The sequence below is a fragment of the Trachurus trachurus genome, assembly GCF_905171665.1.
Source record: "Trachurus trachurus genome assembly, chromosome: 10".
Taxonomy (NCBI): domain Eukaryota; kingdom Metazoa; phylum Chordata; class Actinopteri; order Carangiformes; family Carangidae; genus Trachurus; species Trachurus trachurus.
The window spans coordinates 32,281,260-32,287,034 of record NC_139894.1 but is presented as its reverse complement, the minus strand read 5'-3'; positions in this window follow the sequence as shown (position 1 = coordinate 32,287,034).

Sequence of the window (5,775 nt, the reverse complement as noted above, 5' to 3'; positions counted from 1 at the left end):
AGAACTCCTCACAGGTTGTGGTTGGCTATGCATGGACTGCATTTCACCCAAGATGTGGGGCTGTGTGGATCAGTGGCAAGAGAGACCTAGATACACTAGTTGTGGAGATTCTTTATTCTGATGTTGAGACTACAGGGTGATAAGGAATAAAAAGACACCTCAAATAAAACAACCTCTTTACAACTCTTCTTTTGTGAGCGCCCCCCAACTTTGGCATCATCAAGTTGGAGGGCAAGTCATCTGTGAAACCCTGGAGGGGAGGGGCTGGGAATCTCTGTGCAAAATGCATCCCCTTTCCTCAGGTGTTAGTTTCAATCTTAATAATCTTTAGCCGTCTGCTCTGACATATTAAAACCTGAATATCTTAAAATCCACTCCTTATTGAACAATAACAGCAGCATGGCTGTCTGTACGTCTGGTAAATATCCACACCGGACCACAGAAACATATGGGGCACCTCGGGACACTTTTCCTCTAATACATCCTTTGGTGATGATGCTCGCAAACAGACCAGATGCACCAGATTCTCTCAGACGTTAATTGGCCTCCTATCACAGTCATTAGGGTGAAAGAAGTCCATGATTGATGGGACATATGAGAGAAGTGAGGAAGATCAGTGTAGAGAATAAGAGGAACTGTGCAGGATTTGTAGCTTAACTATCATGCTACAGTACATTTTTACCTTATTTTAACAGCTTTGGAGTAATTATGATGATTTAATAAGTGGCTTAAAGAGATAGTTCAACATTTGCAAATTGGCCCATTGCCATAATCCCTATAGTTTTATAGCTATAGAGGAGGTTTGTTACCTTTAATTGTCGGTGCAAGCTATTTTTAGAACGGTGGAGCAGAGGCGCGAGCTGCTCAGAGCTACACTATGGAGGCTAATGGGATTTCTTGGTTTCCCTCATCAAACTCATCAAATACACAATCCAACAACTCCAAAACGCTCTGGTGGACAAGTTGTGACCTGCACATTCACCACACTATGAGATAATAAAAGAGTTGTTTTTGAGGTAAATTCATGCAAAACCACTGATGAGCAATTTTTCGGCAAGCAGTCTCTGCATTTGGCTCAAAAACAACTCCGTCTCATAACGTTCCGTTATTATCTCATAGCGTGGTGAATGTGCAGGTCACAACTTGTCCACCAGAGCGTTTTGGAGTTGTTGGATTGTGTATTTGAAGAGTTTGATGAGGGAAACCAAGAAATCCCATTAGTCTCCATAGCGTAGCTCTGAGCAGCTCGTGGCTCTGCTCCGCCATTCTAAAAGTAGCTTGCACCGACCATTAAAGGTAACAAACCTACTCCAAAAACTATAGGGATTATGGCAATGTGCCAATTTGCCAAAAATGTTGAACTATCCCTTTAATAACAGAGTTCCTATGTTCTTTTAGAATCAAAAGGTCCAAATCCTGCTCCACATTTGGTTTTAAACCTTGAATATTCACTTTACTACAGCCAGACCGTTTGACTAAACCATGTTGTTGTTTTAATTACACATGTCTGACATTGATCTTTTAAGCTCCTTAGAAAACTGGTGATAATTTTGTAATTCCAACAACCAAAAGAAACAATGGTTTGATTTTCATTTTCAAAAGTAAAAACTAAAACAGAAAAAAATATGTTTTTCAGGGTTTTTAATGATCAAAAGGGGATTAGTTAAAAAGGTTTGATTTTCATTTTTAATTGTGTGTAACAAAAATACAAAGAAGAAAGAAAACTATCAAAAAGGCACATTTAATCATATTCTGTCTCTTTGAGTGTTCATCAATCACATGAACACACGCTGCTGAAGCTGAAACTATCGGACGTTGTAATGATGTTTGACTTGAAAGCAATGCAATGTTCTCCTCCACTTTACTCATGATGACACTTCTGAGGAGTTCTTAGAGTGGGACATCTTGATACTCTTCATCTGAACTCTTCTGTTCTCGACTGTTTTAGACAATACATTAAGGGTTCTGTGTAGTTTGTCGTCTCTGCAGAGAGAAGCTTCAACTGTCTGCTGCTTTTCACAGGTTAAAGAGATGAAAGGCGCTGTATCTCCAGCTGTGACTGGAAACAGATGTGAAGGAAACAAGACATACAGGCTCAACTAAATAAAGTTCCAGTCAAAATGAATTTGTATATATGAATGAATGAATATAAAACCTGCAATCAGTGCTTTCATACTGTATAATTAACTGACTTCATTACAGAAGCACAAAGACATTTATTTTGTCTCTATTGAAGAATCAATTTAAAGGATTGTTGTAAACGACTTCTGTTGGAAAACACTTGAGTAGGCGTTTGTTTTGAGATCAGCAGATATTGTTCATGGTCATACAATTGTGGAATTGTATTGTATTAATTCATTTCATTGGTATTCAGATAATGGTATAATACTACTTGTAAAGTTGCAGAAAAATTTAATGGGTGTCATATTCACTCAGTCAACAGGGTGCTGTTTGATTCCTCCTTTAGTTTTATGTGATGCATCTTGTCTGAGTGGAATTGGTAGATGTACAGAATAGAATAATAATAAAACAAAAATGTCCAAAATGTATTAAATAATAGGGTTAATATGTTTTCAGAAATAAGGTTTGGATGCAGGTGTTTTAATCTCCTTCCTTCTTCAGATAGTCTGCCCTATCCCACATGAATGCAGCATAGAGAATACGATCGAGTTGGTTGCGATAGATGGGAATAATTGCTACTGTACACAATTTCCCTTTAAGTGTGATGAGGAAAGTTGTGCATACATCAAAAATAAGATTTTCAGTGATCCGGGGTTCCACCATTAGTCTGTTAGGACCAGGCTATGGTGCAAAGGGAATGGCCACTCTCCCTTGAGAAACTTCCTGGTAGGTCAATACTCTGTTGAAGTGTAAAACTATTGAATCTGCCTTTATAACAAGTTATCTCTAACATTTGGTCTTGATGTTCGTCATGAGCCAGAACCGTGAAGCTGCTGCACGCTGTAGCTAAACAACAACCATTCCCCATTGCAATGAGCAGAGCAAAGCCAGTGTGTGCTACAGCAGATGTCCATCAGCGACAGCAGTGTGGCCTGCAAACATCCATCTCCACCGCCATTACTGAACTACAACTTCCAACTTAGCACATAACCTCAGCGTCATTGTTCTCAGCTGCTCCCTCTGTTCTCTGATTGGCCGGTAGATTCTCTGCAGGAGAAAAGCTGAGAAAACATTTCAATCCCAGGCAGAGTAACTGAAGGGAAATGAAAATTGAGTGAAAGTACGTTGGCGGACGACACCAGGCTAGTTGCACCTAGCTGTTAAACTTAATAATAATGGGATCTGAATTTTATAATGAAATCACAGCTACAGTATACTTATTGCAAGGTCAAACAACTGTTTTTCACACCCTCTGTCCATAAATATTCAGTCTGTAGCAGCTAAATCTCAAAACAAATTTGACAATCACAGACATTAACCTCTCTCTCTATTTGAACAAAAAATTGAGTGCAGACAATAATAAAATAACCTTTAAAAATCTCTTCACACCTCACTGTGAGTTTTGTGCATAACCTCTAGTCATGGTCCATGAGTTTAAATTACCGAGTGCCAGGAATAAAACTTGTTTTTAAACCTCATTTTGAAAATATAACAGGTAAGTGAGAATTCTGCTTTCCATTTCACTACCTGAAATATTGTGGCAGCAGCTATTGTCGGCTTTTTAAAGTTCACCCGGTGTCAGAGGCTGGATCCTGCTGCTTGGCTCTGAAATGTGAGTAACTGTATTTTTGTACCTTTTTTTCCCCCATTTATTCCCCACATTGTTAATCTTTGTCTTTTAATGTCATGGCATTGCTCCCAGGCTTTTACACTTGGCATTTTCCTGACTTCTCCTCCATGACAACCAGTTAAGTTTAAGTGAAATGCTTTGTTCTCCGTCCCTCACCTTTTATTCTCAGTTTTTTTTTTTTATCCTGCCTTTCCTTTTACAGTCTTTCATCATCCACCGTCCTTGTTCACTACTTTTTTCTCTTCGTTTCAACAGTCTGCTGTTGGTGTCCTGGCGGTTAAAGCACACACACACACACACACACACACACACACACACACACACACACACACACACACACACACACACACACACACACACACACACACACACACACACACACACACACACACACACACACACACACACACACACACACACACACAACGGGCGGCTGTGACGCTCTGGGTTTGCTTTTCTCTGGCTTTCTCCTCCATCCTTTCATTGTTCTGTGTCTGTTTCATCAGTTCCTTGTCTCCCACCATCACTCACTCTGTGGTGAGACAGACACGGCAAGAGAGAGCACGAAGGACAAGTTTCTCTTTCTCAAAACTAAAGCATTGCTCAACAAGATTCACCTTCTTGGGGCTCAGTCACACACACACACAGTATGTACAACAGGGACATTTCAGATCATAATCACTTCACTTACACAATAGAATTAATGCAGTAGAGTAAAGTCTAGATTACAAATTTGCTTCAAACTGCCTTGACAGCACCGACCTTTGAGGAAGAGCAGTTTGAATAAAGGCGTCTATCAGAGTGGTTGTGTCACACCGATCATGACTGAATAAGGTTTTTACTGTATTCACTGCTCCAGGAATGGAAACATCATTTGCAGACAGCTGTGAGAAAAAGATACAAGAATAATAAATTGAATGTTTTTATTCTCTAGTTACCAATTTAGAGAGCTCTTATGATAAAGTTGTTGAATGGCATTACATGCATTTTTAATCTTATTTTACTTAATTTCATTTCATCATATCGTATAGTGTCTTCAAGCCAACACATGTTTGTTATGGTATAACTATGACCTTAGTGAGGCACTTTTAATTTATTTCATAGCGATTATACATGTATACATAATGGGTCGTATATTCAGATTTTCCCAATAAACCTTGTCAATTATTACACACTGGACCTTTAAACTCTTTTTTAGCTTCCATGAAAATCTACCTGTGTGGATGTACAGCACGTGTACTGTGCTATCCGATTTGTGTTAAATGTCATCATTGTGATCCAGGAAACACAAACTTTTACTTCCAATACGACTCTAGTGTGGCTGTATATCCAGCACCTTCATATTATGGGCTTCCCAGCATGCCACTAGTTAGCTCACCTGCCACAGCAGCCCTGCCTGCTGGGCCTGCTGGAAGTTACCTCACGATCTGTCGGCGCACAAATTCTCCTTTTCACTCAGACTTTGCATTACCCCCTTCTCCTTTCTCTCAAATTAAAAATAGAATACATCAAAATGCCTTGACACCGCAATGAAAATATTACAGAATGTCACTGTCATCATGAAATTATGACTTACTAAAAAAAAAGGGGGGGAATTTACGCTGATTGATTGACTGACACAGACCGTTTGAAATATGCAGTAACCACCTGTCACAATAAGTCTGTGATGTTGTGACAGGCTGCCAGGAGCTCTCCCTGTTCTCCCCCATTAAAAATGGAGCTGTACGTCTGAGAGGCTCTTAAAGCTCGCTCAGCAGCCTCGTACTGAGATTTTAAGGCACATTCATACTGTCATCTCGCACTGATCAAGAACCCCACCTCCTCCCGTGTGTCTGTATTCTTCTGTGGCCCACTTGTCTGCAGGTAGTTTTTTACACTGCAGCTGTGCGCTTTGAGGAATCAGACTCCGACTCCCCTGCTGGTGTATCCCTCGGAGCGTTGGCTAACAACTGTGCTTTCTTATCGCTGGGACTGATAAATGTGAGGAGCCTGGCCTTTTCTAATTCTTTCTTCGCTGGCGGTGT